Source organism: Carica papaya, chromosome 2 (assembly GCF_054855325.1).
Source record: "Carica papaya isolate Zhongbai chromosome 2, ASM5485532v1, whole genome shotgun sequence".
In the NCBI taxonomy this organism is placed as follows: Eukaryota; Viridiplantae; Streptophyta; class Magnoliopsida; order Brassicales; family Caricaceae; genus Carica; species Carica papaya.
This window is the reverse complement of record NC_142310.1, coordinates 19,102,667-19,118,578: the sequence shown is the minus strand read 5'-3', so window position 1 is coordinate 19,118,578 and position 15,912 is coordinate 19,102,667. Positions and strand designations below refer to the sequence as shown.

Below are 15,912 nucleotides of genomic sequence, written 5' to 3'. Positions count from 1 at the left end.
CGCAGTGTCGCCTTGGGCAGTGTGTCGCTGCCCTCCTTGGGTAGTGTTCCACCGCTTGGGTGTGCTGCCGTTAGTAGAGAAAAATTTTCCTCCGGTTTTCGTGTTGTGTCAAATCATCATTTTCCATTCAACACTCTCTCTTTTCATTGGATTTTGCCTCTTGGCACAAATCTGACAGTCCATATTTTTTATAAATAGAGACCCTTCCTCCCATTTTCTCATTACTTCCATTCCTTTCTTCCACCTTCCAAGAGTTTAGAGAGAGAGAGAGAGGGAGCAGAAGAAGAACGGTGTAGAAAAACTTTGAGGTTTCGGTAAAGAATTTAGTATTTTTTTAAACATCTTAAGGAGTATTTTTTAGAAAAATTAAAATAAAGTATATGTGATTTTGTGTAGTTTGCATGTTCTATATTTAATAGTACTAATAAAGTGAATTGTTCTTGATTTCAAACATGCTATGCGATTTATAGACACTTGATGATTTGCATGTAAATAAAATAACATGAAGCCGGAGATGTTATCTGGAAAATAAAAAAAAAAGAAAAAAAAAGTGGAATGAAGCCTGATTGGTCCGAAGTATGTATATATATGTATTGACATGCATAATGCATCAAGTGTCTCGTTAGACTTTTTATCTCTGAGGGGTATTTATTTTTCTTCTCTCCCATCTGTTCTGCAAAGACGTGAGATGACCACTCTCTATGGATGACACATACCCTCTGACGATAGTGATGATGCAAATATCTATTAGGGGTCACCTTTGGCTAAGTACTGTTGTGGTTATAGAATATCTAATAGGACCATTATGGTCAGTACGTCCGTGATCATAGTAATACCATGGTTTAACAACCCAAAAATGTGCCTGAGCAAATTGCTACTATCTGTATCTAATATGATCATTCCACATGGGTAGTCAAAAATCTGTATATGCCCTTAAAGATGGAAGTCGGAATGACTTTGCAAAGCATGAAATGAAAATCTGAGCATTTCGCAATTTATTTAATTTTCTCTATTATTGAGTATGATATTTAATTCTGATTGATGTGACTATGACACGATGTTTACTTAATAAATAAAAATTATTTTCATAAGGTACGATAGGACTCCGACGTGATATAATGGTAAGTATTTATGAACAATTATTTTACCTTTTAAACCTTACGATGTTATTTAAATATTGTTTTCTTTACTGGGCATATGGAACTCACTTTTTCCATGCCCTCCCCCCAAATGAGGAAGATAGTGAGGAACCATCCGCTGACCTACCCCTTGAAGTCTATGAGGATCCTATTGATCCGCAAGCCTTGAGTGCATGATTGTTCCCACACTCTGATGAATCCAATAGCATAATGATAGAAGTGACCCTTTTTGTATTTTGATATTTCGTATTTTGTTGCTATTTCTGACCTCAATTATATATATGTGTAATTGGAACTCATATATTTTGTAAAGGATTCGTAATATTTTCTCTGTTGCATACAAATTTTGTCATACACTCGTAATATATTTCTGTATCTATACCCTCATGCCTTAATTAGCATTTGGGATGTCATAGACACTTCGTCAGAATTAACTGTTTGTTAAGCTCAGCAAATATTCCATTTGGTTGGATTGAGTCTCCTTCCTTGGCCATGTAATTTCGAGTGAAGGAGTTTCGTGGATCTGGACAAAGTTGAAATGATGATCAATTGGAACCCGCCCACTAATATAGATGAGGTACGTAGTTTTCTTGACTTGGCAGGTTATTACTGATGATTCATCAAAGGATTCTTTAAGATTACTGCTCCGTTTACTATCTCACTAGGAAGGGCGTACTTTTTATTTGGGATTATGAATGTGGTGAAAGCTTTATGGAATTCACGTATCGTCTCACCTCTGCTCCAGTGCTGAACCTTCCCAACAACACTGGAAGATTTTAAGTTTACTATGATGCATCTCACATTGATTTAAGATGCATTTTGATGTAGCATTGTAGAGTGGTTGTTTATGGATCTAGATAGTTGAAGCCCCATAGCGTAACTACCCTACTTACAACCTAGAATTAGCGGCCATAATCTTTGTCTTTAAGATATGGCATCATTACCTGTTTGGTTAGACCTCTGAATTTTACACTAACCACAAAAGTTTAAAGTATATTTTCTCGCAGAGGGAATTGAACATGAGACAGAGATATTGGATGGACCTCCTAAAGGACTATGATTGCAAGATCATTTACCAACCTGGTAGAGGAAATATAGTCGCAGATGCGCTGAGGTGGAAGAAGTCCACTGTGTTGGCCCAAACCATGGCCTCTAGTTGGAAACTAGTTAATGCTATGCAGGCACTTTGCCTCAACCATTATTGCAATGGTGTCTATCTTGCTTAGATATGAGTTTTGCCTGATCTTTTTATGAAGATTTGGGAAACTCAGTCCATAGACCAGGAAATCATCAAAAATTTGAGTAAGTTCACTTCTGATGAGTTTCTTGATTTCAGGCTTACCGATGATGGGTTGTGCAGATTCTGGGACCATATTTGGGTCCCTGTCGCTGTTAGGACAGATGTTCTCAAGGTTGCCTATGCCTTTAAACTATCCATCCACCCCAAGATTACCAAGATGTACCAAAATCTAAAGCGTCAATACTAGTAGTCGGGAATGAAGGACATTGTTGACTACGTTTCCCGATGCCTTACTTGCCAATGAGTTAAGGCGGAACACCAGAGACCCAGCAGTTTATTACAGGGCCTCCTGATTCCAAAATGAAAGTGGAAGCATGTAACAATGGATTTTTTCACCTGTCTACCCAGGACCTATTCTGACCGTAATGCCATATGGGTCATCGTTGACAGAGTAACCAAAACTATCCACTTCTTACCCATCAGAACCATTGACTCCACCAGCAAATTAGCCCACCTATATGCCAATGAAATTGTTCGACTCTATGGCGTTCCTTCATCTATTGTATCCGATTGAGATCCTCAATTCACCTCCCACTTTTAGGATAACTTCCAAGAAGCATTTGGGACTGGATTGTACTTCAACACTGCTTATCATCTTTAGACTGATGGTCAGTCTAAACACACTATCCAGACATTAGGAGACATGTTGCATGTTTGCATCCTCAACTTTGGTGATAACTGGTATGAGTATCTTCACCTGTGTGAATTTATTTATAGTAACCGTTATCATTCCAGCATCGGCATGGCTCCGTATGAAGCCCTGTACGGTAGACCCTACCGTTCTCTCACTTGTTGGAGCGAAGTCAAAAATCAGCGTTGTTTGGGACCTGACTTCATCCAAGAGACTATCGAGAAGATTGCTATCATTCGTAGGAAGTTGGCCACAGCCCAGAGTCACCAAAAAAGTTACACTAATAATTGTAAGTCTTCCTCAAGATTTTTTCCTACAAAGAAAAAATGTGATTTGGGAAAAGAGGGAAGTTGAGCCCCCATTATGTGGGACCATTTCGGATCATGGAGAATGTTAGATGGTGTACCGCCTTACTCTACCCTAAGAGTTTGCGAGTCTACATGATATTTTCCATGTCTCCATGCTTAAAATATACCATCCTTACCCTTCTCACATCATTCCTTACGATGAGATGCGGGTGCAAGCTGATATAATGTACGAGGAACTCCCCGCAGAAATCTTTGATTGGACCGACAAGGTTTTACACAATAAGAGGATCCCCATAGTGAAAGTGCAGTGGTAGCACCACACTCCGGAAGAGGCGATGTGGGAGTTGGAGAGCGAGATGAGAGAGAAGTTCCCAAACTTATTCATAACAAATTTGGGGGACCAAATTTTCTAAGGTGGGGGGGGATGTAACACCCCACAAACCTTCATACTTAATTTGTGATTGGGAAACCCCTATTTATTCAAGCCCTAAGGCCACTTGAACTCTTTAAATTATTTCGTAGTTTTTAATATCGCATTTCATAAATTTAATTCATATTTTTATTTTATTTAAATTTATTCTAAAAATTTATATTTTTATTATTTTTGTCAATATTATTTTTTTATTTCTATTTTAAAAATAAATTTTCAGGAGAAAAGAGGGAAAACATGACGCGACGGAAAAGGATCCGCCCTTGCGGGAGCGAGGCCAGTCTGCACCCACGTCCTATTGCACATAGACTAGCACGGCGTTGTGTGCCCTGTACGCGTGCCGTCAGCGCAGTAGGCCTACGCGTAGCGTCCTGCCCGCTGTAGGCAATGCACTCAGCTGACTAACGAGGCATGCTGCTGCCTCAGGCAGTGCACGTTGCCTTAGGCAGTGTGCATCACTAGGGCAGCGTGTCATTGCCGTCTTGAGTGGTATGTCACCATCATTTGGGAGGTGTGCCTCTATTTTTTGCGCTGCCATCGCATCGCGTCACGTCACTCTTTTCCCATTAATTTTCTCTTTCATCATTAGATTTTAACACTTGGCACAAATCTAATGGTTCTTATTTTTTATAAATAGGGATCCCTCCCTCTCTATTTCCTCATCACTTCTATTTCATTCTTCCATCCTCCAAGAGCTTAGAGAAAAGGAGTGATCTAAAGAGCGAATGAGAGGAGAAGAAGAAGAAAGGTGTAGGAAAACTTCGACGTTTCGTTAAGGAATTTAATCTTTACTTTTAAACATCTTAAGGAGTATTTTTAGAGTCAAAATTTATGAAGCTTGAAATTATGATTTGTATGATTATCTTAAATGTCTTGATAAAGCATGCTATATGATCATATATGCACTTGATGATTTGCATGTAATTTTAAATAATATAATTTTTGTGATCAATTTCTGAAATGCGAAAAAATAGATTAAGTATGAAAAATATGAATCTGTATTGACATACATAATGCATCAAGTGTTTCGTTAGACTTTTTATCTCTGAGAGATTTATGTTTTTCCCCTCCCCCATCTGGTCTGGAAAGACATGAGATGACTGCTTCCTGTGGATGACGGTGTACCCTCTAACGAGAGTGGTGATGCAAATTATCTGTTTGGGGTCACCTTTTGCAAAGTATTGTCATGCCTATAGACTATCTAATAAACCTTGTAGCACACCGCCCATTATTGTGTTTAAACGAGTTAGAAACCCTATTTATTCAGGCCTTTGGCCACGTTAAACTTAATTAATTTACGTTGTTTAATAGTTATCGTAATTTTGGTTGCTTTTTTTATTTATTTAATTTTTATTTAATTTTATTTTAGTTAATCTTATTTTATTTAATTAATTTAATTTTAAGTCTAACTCATTTAAATTAAATATAAAAATTTAGAAGAAAATAAAAAAAGGATGAATCAGGAAGAAAATCCCACGGGAAAAATCACGTGGGGAATCAAGTTGTTCGTGCGGGTGCTGGGCATTGTGTCGTGCGCATGCGCACAAATTAGCCGCGAGACGTGTGCACAGGGTGCACGTCGCAGGGTCAGGACCTGCGGGACATTCGCGTGTCACCTCACGGGCGAACAGGCGCCGCACACTGTGCGTACGTCGTCTGTACAGCAGGCCTGCGAAGACAGGCTATGCCTGGGGCCTACGTGCAGCGCCTTGCGATCGGCGCCCAGTGCACCTAGGCCCTGTGCATACGGCATGAGGCCTGTGTGCCTGCAGGCTAGCCTGTAGTGCATTGGGTGGGCCACTGCCAGCTTGGGCAGTGCATTGTCGCTGCCTCGGGTGTCGCACCATAGCTACCGGTAGAGGAGGCCCTTCTCCTTCATTTTTCGTGTCGAACATCTTTTTCTCCTCTCTCTTCACTGGATTTTTCCACTTGACACGAATCCGAAAGTTCCAAAATTTTATAAATTGCCCTTCCCCTTCTTTTCCTCTCCACACTTCCATTCTTCCATTTTTCAAAGATTTAGAGAGAGAAAGAGAGATAGTAGTCTAGTGAGAGAAAAAGAGAAATAAATTATAACGGTGAAGGAGAAAATATCAAGGTTTCGATAAGAAATCTAGTATTTTTTTCGATGTCTTAAGGAGTATTTTTAGATAAATTAAATTAATAAGTCGAATTATTCTTATTTTCAAGCATGCTATGTGAATTGCGGACACTTGATGAATTTGCATGTAATAAATATAATATGTAATATGTAATAGTAAAAAGTATAAAAGAGAAGAAAAAGAGAAAAGTGGAATAAAGCCTGTATGGGCCGAAGTGTATCTGTATTGACATGCATACTACATTAAGTGTATCGTTAGGCTTTTTATCTCTAAAAGGTATCTGTTCCCCTTACCTTTCTGAGTATCTGTTTACCTCTTCCCTATCTGGTCTGCAAAGATGTAAGAGGACCGCTCCCAATGGATGACAGCATACCCTTTGACAAAGGCGGTATCGCACTCTTTGTAGGGGTCACTCGTAGCTAAGTAATGTCATAACTGTAGATATTTGTTAAGGCCACTATGGCTGGTACGACCGTAGTCATAGATCGTACCATGGTTTGGCCAGCCAAAAATGGGCCTAAGCAAATTGTTGTATCTGTATATGATATGTTCATTCCACTTGGGTAATTAAAAATCTCTATATGCCCTCAGTTATGGAAGTTGTAACGACTTCGCAAAGCATGATACGAAAATCTAAGCATTTCATGATTTATTTGATTTTCTCTATTATCTAGCATGATGTATGTCTGATTATCTGTATTAACATATTATTTTTCTTAACAAATAAATGGTTTTCCATAATGTGAGATAGCTAAACGAGGGGGTTAAGTGGTAAGTTAAAATAATTAACTTTTGAAATCTTACGATGTTAATTTATACTGTTTTTCTTACTGAGCATATGGAACTCACTCTTTCCATGCCCCCCAGATGAGGAAGAAAGTGAGAAACCGTAGCCTAACCTGCCCTTGGAAGTCTATGAGGATCCCGTGAATCCACCAGTCTGAGTGCATGACTGTTCTCGCACTCTAATGAGTCCAATAACATAGTGAAAAAAGTGGCCCTTATGTTTTGTTTTTTATTTTGCAGCCATTTCTGGCCTCAGTATATGTATGTATTGGAACTCATATGTATTTGTAAGGGATTTATAATAGTTTTTATTCCGCTGCATAAATATTTATCATGCACTCGTTATTCTGAATTTGTATCTGACACCCATTTGCCTTAATCAGCACTTGGGATATCACAAAACCACTGTAGTTGGCACGGTCGTGGTCATAAATCGTGTCATAGTTTGGCAAGCTGGAAATGTGTTGTTAGCAAATTACTGTTATATATCTGATCTGGTCATTCCACATGGATAGTTAGAAATCTGTATCTGCTATGAGTAGATGGAAGTCAGAATGATTTCGCGAATCATGACACAAAAATCTAAGCATATCATGATTTATTTGATTTTTTCTATTATCAGCATGATTGAATTGATTGTTATGACTATTACATGATAGATCTGATATTTTCATAAATAAATAAATTATTTTGATAAATTAAGAAAGGACCCTGATGTGACCCCTAATGGTAAGTGTTGATGACATAATTATTCACTTTTAAAATTCTATTATTTTATTTAAATACTATGTTCCTTACTGAGTACATAAAACTCACCCCTTTCTGTGCCCCCCCAGATGAGGAAGATAGTAAGGAACCGATCGCTGACCTACCCTTTTAAGTCTATGAGGATCCCATGGATCCACAAATCTTGAGTGCATGACTTATCTTGCACTCTAATGAGTCCACTCACATAGTGAAAGAAGTAGCCCATTTTGTATTTTAATATTTTATATTTTTTCGTCACTTCTGGCCTCAGTTATATATGTGTAATTAGAACTTATATATTTTAGTAAGAGATTTATAATGATTTGCTCTGCTGCATATAATTATTTATCATGCACTCGTAATTTCTTTCTGTATCTGGTATCCTTATGCCTTAATTAGCATTTAGAATGTCACAGAAGGATGCAAAAATTAGCAAAAGCTAATTCTTAAAGAAAACTCAAAACTTTAATTTTATTGATAAATTAAATTGTGATTACAGCTTGAACTTAAGCCTTTATCTAGGCTTTTATTAACTACTTCTAATTGAAATAGGATTTATAATTCTTATCTAAAATCTAGAACCTATTTTAATTAGAAAATAAATACATAAATATTAAAGTAATTAAACTTTATCCTAAACTTAATTTAAATAGTTAAAATAAACTAATTCTAAATCGAATAGAAATCAAAATAATAATTAAAGACATAAAAGGCCTTCCATATAACTAATCTTGCACTCCTTCTCAGTTTAGGCCTCTTTTTTGTAGTCGGCTTCTAAGTCTTCTTCCTTTAATGGTTTTTCTTGAGTTATTCAACTAGACTTGCTGGAAAACAAAGAAATTGGTGTTGGAAAGTGAATGAGGCAATCGGCTTTGAAGTCTTCTTCTTGGCTAATTATGGAAGGACCTTGGACTCCTTCTTCGAGTTGAATTCCTTCACTCTTTTCTTGAGTGTTCTTCTCCATATTGAATTCTGAAATTTCTAACAAAGATTCCTCCATGGATATATAGAATTCTTCTTGTTTTTGGATTCCTAATGTGTGTAGGAGAGTGGTCTCCTTATGGAAATCAAAGTCCCCATCTTTTTTTCCTTCTCTTCCAAGATGTTTGAACTCATCTAGACTTGGAAATTCTTTGGCCAATTATTTCAAGGAGTCTTCTTCTTCCCTTTTCTTCTTGGAACCAAATTGCTCACTCTCCTCCTCCTCATCGGATTCATAGACAACAAACCACCTTTTGTAGCTAAGCCATTTTTCCTTTAATGGCTTTTGGTTTTGGTCGACGGGTGCAATAACCATTCTTGACTGGTTCTTTTTTGCCCTTTTTGGTGGGGACCAAGCTCCATCTTAAGCCTTCAAGATGGACCATGAGCTTAAAGCCCATTCTTCCTCTTGGGTTGGGCTTTTTAAGCCCATTTTGGACTAGCTCTTGGTGGTTCGATCCACGGGCCTCCGGGTTCTTGTCTTGGGCTTGTGGCCCCACTCTATTGTATCTTCACGGGCCTCTTCTTATGCCGTGTGTGTGGGTTTGGCTTTGAGAAGGCTCAGCCCACTTGATCACAAGCCCACAAAGTCACAAGCATGGGCTTGGGCGTGAACAACATGTGCCCTCTTTGTGGGTTGTCTTATTGGTAAATTCATGGGTTTGCAGGTATCTGGCTTACGGGTCGGCCACTTCTAACTGGGAATCATAGTTATCTGATATCAAGTCAAAAAGTGAAGAGATAAGAAATATGCACAAATGAAAACAAAAGCATGATATGAAATACGAATAAGATTTAGTATAATGAAAAAGACTAGGATGGGTGTTTGCATATTGATTATGTTACAGTGTATTTTCCTTTTCAACATTTTGTGTGATATTTTATTTAAATTAAAATTGCATTATGTTTTATATATTTTTGCATAAATGTATTTATGTAATCCTAGTATAGAATCTTATTTCTTACTGAGCTCGTGAAGCTCACCCCAATTCACACCTCTTTCAGATTAGAGAAGATGAGAAACAAGTCCAAGATTAATAGGAGTTAGTGAAGTAGACCATTTCGCTATGGGCCCATAACCCATAAGTCTCAAGATTGATAGGAGAAAAACATATTAATTTCCATTTTATATTTGTAATTAATTGTGGTGCCTCATGTATTTATGGCTTGTATTTGTTATTTCTGTTGTGATGTGAACTCACCTAGCATATTAATTGTCTATGGGCCTATAACTCACGAGTCTCAAGATCGATAGGAAAAAACCATATTAGTTTCAATTTTAAATTCATAACTAATTTTGGTGCCTCATGTATATATGGCTTGTATTTGTTATTTCTGTTATAATGTGAACTCACCTAGCAAATGAACTACTTTGAACACGTACTATAGCCGTAAATTCAGATATTGTCCCACAAAGACTAATATAACAAATACTAGAATCTCAATTGACTAATATTATCTGGCTAACGATTAAGGGAATGAATATATAAATTAATGCTTGACTAAGAAACTAATGAATTAAAGCTGATTAACAATCGAGATATAATAACTGTTAAGATCTTAAATACACCCAATTTTTAACTAGAAGTTTTGTTATTTCAATATATAACAAGAAACTTTCACCCAGTTTTATTAAATCATATAGTTATCTCTGTCTCAAGATCAATTACCCTACCTAATTCATAATAACACACATATCTCTATGGATTAGTATGAATTAGTGCATTAACATTCAATCATCAAATACATAGATCATGGCAAGTATCTCTACTCATATTCAATCTATTTTGCTAACTTGATATTATAATGAATAATCAATTTCTCAATTCAATCATTCATTATAAGTCAATAAACAAGTGATCAATCTATTTATGCATTAAGCCATAAGATAACACATAAGAATTGGAGAAAAAGAACTTTGATAGATTAAATAATGAAATAACAAAGTATCCTTTAGGGTTTTATCAAAGATCCCAATAAAAGAGTTTAGTTACTCATCCTTAAAAAAAAGTGCAAGAAACAAATCTAAAGAAAACATAAAATAACTCATAAAATGATTGAAAATAAACCCTAGAGAAAAAGCTCTGGCTGTCTACAGTCATTTTCCTTCTTTTTTTTTGTTCTCCCCCAATTCCTAGATAACCCTCTTATAACTAGTTTAAAACCTAATTAATTACAAAGTCCAAATCTAGTCTGGCATGTCCCACGGCCATGTTTTCCTCAGAATCACCTCAATTTCTAGCTTTTGGACACAACACGACCGTGTTTCTTTCACAAAAAGAAGCAAAAGTATTTTTCTAATAACACACAGGCGTGCACTTATGGCCGTGTCTTAGCCCAGTATAAGGCACATGATCGTATCTTCAGTCATATGGCTATGTCTCACTCCTCAGAAGAAGAAGAAATGTTAGCTTCTTCTTAACACATTGTCGTGTGTTATGGCCATGTTTCCCATATCTTTGTTTTTCAACCCTTTTTCACCCAATTCTTACTTCAGTCTACTCAATTAGCTTTGAAGTCCCAAAATCATTCCTAAAAAGTGTCAATAACAATTCAACAGCATATGCGGAAAACATTAATCAAAATTAGTTCAAATGAAATAGGAAATATAACACCCCAAAACCTTCACACTTAGTTGTTGTGTAAAACCTCTATTTATTCGGGCCTTAAGACCATTGACTATTCAAATTATGTTTTTAGTTCTCGTATTATTTTGGGTTTTCATTTATTTATTTTTATTTTTACTTCAAAATTTTTATATTTTGTTTACTTTATGAAAATATTACGAGAATTTTTAATTCTTGGTAAAACAGAGGAGAAATGGTGGAGAAAACCCGCAAAAAGGCTGTAGGAAATTTTTACCGCCTACACGGGTCTAGTGCGTGACCAATCAGACGTGTACCTGCAGCACGTCCCATCTGCACAGGGTGCTAGGCGTGCAGTCTGTGTGCGCGTCACACCATGCGTAGACAACGCGTAGCTCCATGCAACAAGCTTTTGCAACAGGCGCCCCTTGGGGGGTGTATGCCACCCCATGGAGGGCATGCATCGTCGTTAAGCCAGCAAGCCATTGATGTTTGGGAGGCATGCGCCATCCCTCAACTAGTGTGCCTTCAGTTGCTGTGCCACTATCGCGTCGTCGTTGTCTTGTCACTCATCTATCAGACGTCACATCGTGTTAGTCACTTTTTTTCTCCTTCTCTCTTCATGGATTTGCACCACTTGGTAAAAATCCAACAGTTTCCTTTTTCTATAAATAGGGACCCTTCCCCACCACTCCTTCATCACTTCATCTTCATTCTTCCATTCACCAAAATAATTCTAGAGAGAGAGAAAAGGAAGGAATAGAAGAAAGAATAGCATAGGAAAAGATTCAAGCTTCATTAGGAAAACTTTGTTTTTATTTGTACGTTCTTAACAGTATTTTTAGATTAATAAATGGAATATTGCATGAATATGTATGGCTTGTTACATGTTTTAATTATTGTTATGTCTTTAATATATTTACATGTTTATTGCTTGATATTGCATGTTTGTATCGCTCTAACAAGTAAATAAGTAAATGAAATGAATATTATGGCATAATAAGAGATGACACAAGAAGTATGATAATATTTACAGAACATATGGAATGAATATTAAAGTTCGCATGCATAGTATTTAAACTAATATAATCCGTTAGGCTTTTTATGTCTGAAGGGTTTTATTGCTCCCCCATCTAGTATGAAAATACGTAAGATGACCACTCACTGTGGATAACAGCGTACCCTCTGACGAGAGTGGTGACACAATATAATTATAGGAGTTATCTTGGTGACATACGATCGTGATCATTGTTTACATGTAGGACCACTGTGGTTGGCATGGTCGTTGTCATAGAACGTGTCATGGTTTGGCAAGTCATAAATATGTTGTGGTTTAGCAAGCTGCAATGCTGAAAATGATGTGAAAAGAAATTGTCATTTCTACAGTGTTAGTCAAAAATCCATATTGCCCTCAGTAGATAGAAGTTGGAATGGCTTCGTACGAAAAATAAGTAAAAGATGAAAAGAAAGCATTATATAATATGATTTCTTTGATTTTCTCTATTTTATACATGACATGATTATATGTTTGATGTGATCGAGTTGATGTTGATACTTTTCCATATAAAATAAAATATTTTCTTTATTATTAAAATGAACCCACATGCACGTTCTTCAATGGTAAGCACATAAAGTATTATTTCTAAGTTTAATTACTTTTAAAATATTAGCAATAACAATTAAATACTATTTTTCTTACTGATTATACGGAACTCACCCCTTTCCATGCCTCCTTAGATGAGAACGATAGTGAATAACTACTTGCTAACTTGCCCACTGAAGCCTTCGAAGACCCTGGATCCATTAACCGTTACGAGTGTATATTTTGTTTTGCACTATGATGAGTCCAACTTTTGAAGAGGCTTCTATTTACTTTTATTTTACCTCAGTATTTTAATATTTAGAACTCCAACTTATTTTGTAAGGGACTGTAATATATATTTTATTCTGCTGTGTATAATTATTTCAAATGCAATCATATATGTTTCTGTATCTGGCATCTGACACCTTTATATTTTAATTAGTATTTGGGATGTCACGGAAAAATATCTATAAAATTCAATTATATCAATTCCCCCACACTTGAATTTTTTCTTGGCCCTAAGCAATTTGAAATCCATTCCACAGCAAAACCAATAATGAAATCCTCCTCATCAAGATTATAGTATCTCAAGATAATGCAAAATAATATGTACGAAGGTACAATCATCTATGGAAAACAATTCAGCAACTTCAGGACATACACCCCATCTAATCCCATCTTATTCATATAAATTAAGTATCTAAAACATTCTATGAGTCATTCAATCATTCACAATATCCACACTTTATAACCCGAAACACAATCAAGCTCAATTGGCAAAAGAATATATATATATGCAACTTTATTTTTATTTATTTATTTAACACCTTTTTGCCTTTTCTAGAATGTCAGCCAACTTTTTTATGTGAATGCAAACATTTGTGATGTCAGCATCTAGTTACTCAGTTGGTCATACTTCTGAATTACTACTAGTTTTACTCTTGATCACTTACTATACGGTACGATCATTCCCATATGATCAATGGAGTATTTTATTTTGGTATTTATTATTATACGATATTTATTTATTTAACACCTTTTTGGCTTGGTCAGAATGTCAGTAATCTTTTTATGCAAATGCAAATATTTGTGATGCCAGCACCTGATTACTCAATCGGTCACACTTTCAAATGGCTACTAACCCTCCTTTTGATCACTTACTATATGGTACTATCATTCCCATGTGATCAGCAGAGTATTTTATTTTGGTGCTTATTATTATTTTATTTTTTTTATTTCGCATACATATATATCTAACTCTATACCAAAATACACCTTCTTATGTAAAAAACTATTCAGTTTAGCGAAAGAATAAATTTCACAGCTCAAAGGATGTTGAAGTTACTAAATTCTTAAAATTTAAATAAACTAAATAAGGTCAAATACTTTCATTGCTAAATTATTTGCACAAACAATCTTGTCACAGTGCATATAGATTTGATGCCATAATTATCATCATAGGTAGTCATGATACAACAGGACACGTCAAGATCAAACCATGGAACTTTATTAAGTTGAGAGGATAATAGCAAACATAAAGAATTAAAACCCCTCCCCCTCACTTAAATGTGACTATGTCCCCGTAGTTCACAAAATAGAAAAATAAAAGACAATGAAAACAAAAGAAACTAAAATTCCTTGAAACTTTGATGGAGTAGCATCCACTGCAGCCTTGGTGAAGTTTGTTAAAAACCTAGAAACATGATAACAAATACTAAAGGATAATTAAATAAACAAGTTAGTGGTAAAGGATAAAAGGGAACTAAGAGATATAAAATGCAAAGATAAACTAAAAAATAAAAAGAAAAAGAAAAGAAATGCAAAAGTATAACTAACTATCTAAAGGTGGGTATGGTGGGGGTTGAAATCCTATATGCTGAAAGTATGCCATCATATAATGCTCCATTCGCCTTTGGCATTCTTTAATTCTTCCTTATCCCACACTAAGCTACTCCAATCTCTCCTCTAGGTGGAACTCGAACTAGAACCTTCTCCTACATCGGCATGGGTTCATCGACCACTACATTCCCATCATCAAAACCCAAGTATTTCCTCTCATCTTAACCATTCCTATTCTTTGAGGACACGTTATGTCTAGGGGTTCCACGTCAGAAGCCTTGGTTAAGCTATGTGTTGCTTCATCAAAAACTCCTAAGTTCTCCGCTAGCTTTATGACATATGACCCAATAACTATAACACCTTTTTTCTTATGTGCAGTGTTCCTTATTTGATGAGCAAACCATGCACCCAAATTCATCTTTTCATTCCTCATCATGCATCATAAATAGAACAAGTTAGTTTTAGTAACTACCCCTATACTCTCCTTTCTACATGAAACACTACATGCAATGTACCTATGGAGATATTTGAAGGTATAGCTATGAAGAAGAATGCTTTTGGAGCTACTCGGGTTATAATGAAGATCTATATGACGAATCTCAGTCCAAAAGTGAGCTGGTATAAATGAAGTAGGAAAATCAACATAACTATTTCTATATGCAACACGATTCACATATTCAGAAGTATAAAAGCCACAATGCATTGCAAATACAAAAATAGGCATGCTAAAGTCCCTATTTATGAGATAAAATTGGATTGCATCCTTATTTTCTAAATCATCATCAAAAGGTACGAAAGTGGTTAAAAATTCATGGGTTAATTCCCTCTAGGATGGCCTACAGATATCCACAAGATGTTCCCATCCTACATTGGTAATTAACCCCATAATTTCACACCGCAAACCTAATTTTTCCAAATCAGAAAAGCAAATATACATATGGGGTTCAATTTTGTGCTTCTTTATGTATTGAAATCTTTCTTGATGTTCTTCATTGTTGAATGTAAGCATTCGATCAATCACCACCACGGGTGGTTTAGCAATACTCCTTTGGGCAGATATCTTCGATCATTTTCTGCTAGTAGACATTGTCCTACACTTAAAAAAATTGTTCAAAGTGGGGTATAATAGAACAATGAGCAATACAAAGCATACCCATAGTAATCATGTTATTACTTTTTAAAACAAATAAAAATTAGACTAATATTAAGTATTTTGCATTTAAGAACAATTCCTAAAGCACTTAATTGAATTAATCTAATTTTATCAATTAGTTTCATAATTTTAACATGATTAACAATGGTGAAAAACATCAAGCATAGGCATACATTATGTACAACAATACCCAATTTAGGTTCAAGAGCAATTATACAATTTAGAACACCAAATTTGAAATTCATGGCATAATTAGGACAAAATCAAACATAAATCACATACCCAAACAAAACCCATATCAATTCAACCAATAATTCACATCAAAATTA

At 35.8% G+C, this 15,912-nt stretch overlaps 1 protein-coding gene across 6 annotated transcripts in view; it reads left to right on the top strand.

Moving 5' to 3' along the window:
• ASHR2 (ASH1-related protein 2) overlaps positions 1–9,655 on the top strand; it is a 98,098-nt gene extending 88,443 nt beyond the window's left edge. For 5 of the 6 annotated variants that reach the window (XR_015817115.1, XR_015817116.1, XR_015817106.1 and 2 more), the window contains one exon: positions 6,778–7,204. The gene's annotated coding sequence lies outside the window, so the exon portion shown is untranslated. Of the gene's footprint in view, positions 1–6,777; positions 7,205–9,429 lie in introns of those variants that run through there. The other variant, XR_015817109.1, reaches the window with a different exon arrangement.
• Positions 9,656–15,912: the final 6,257 nt, after the last annotated feature.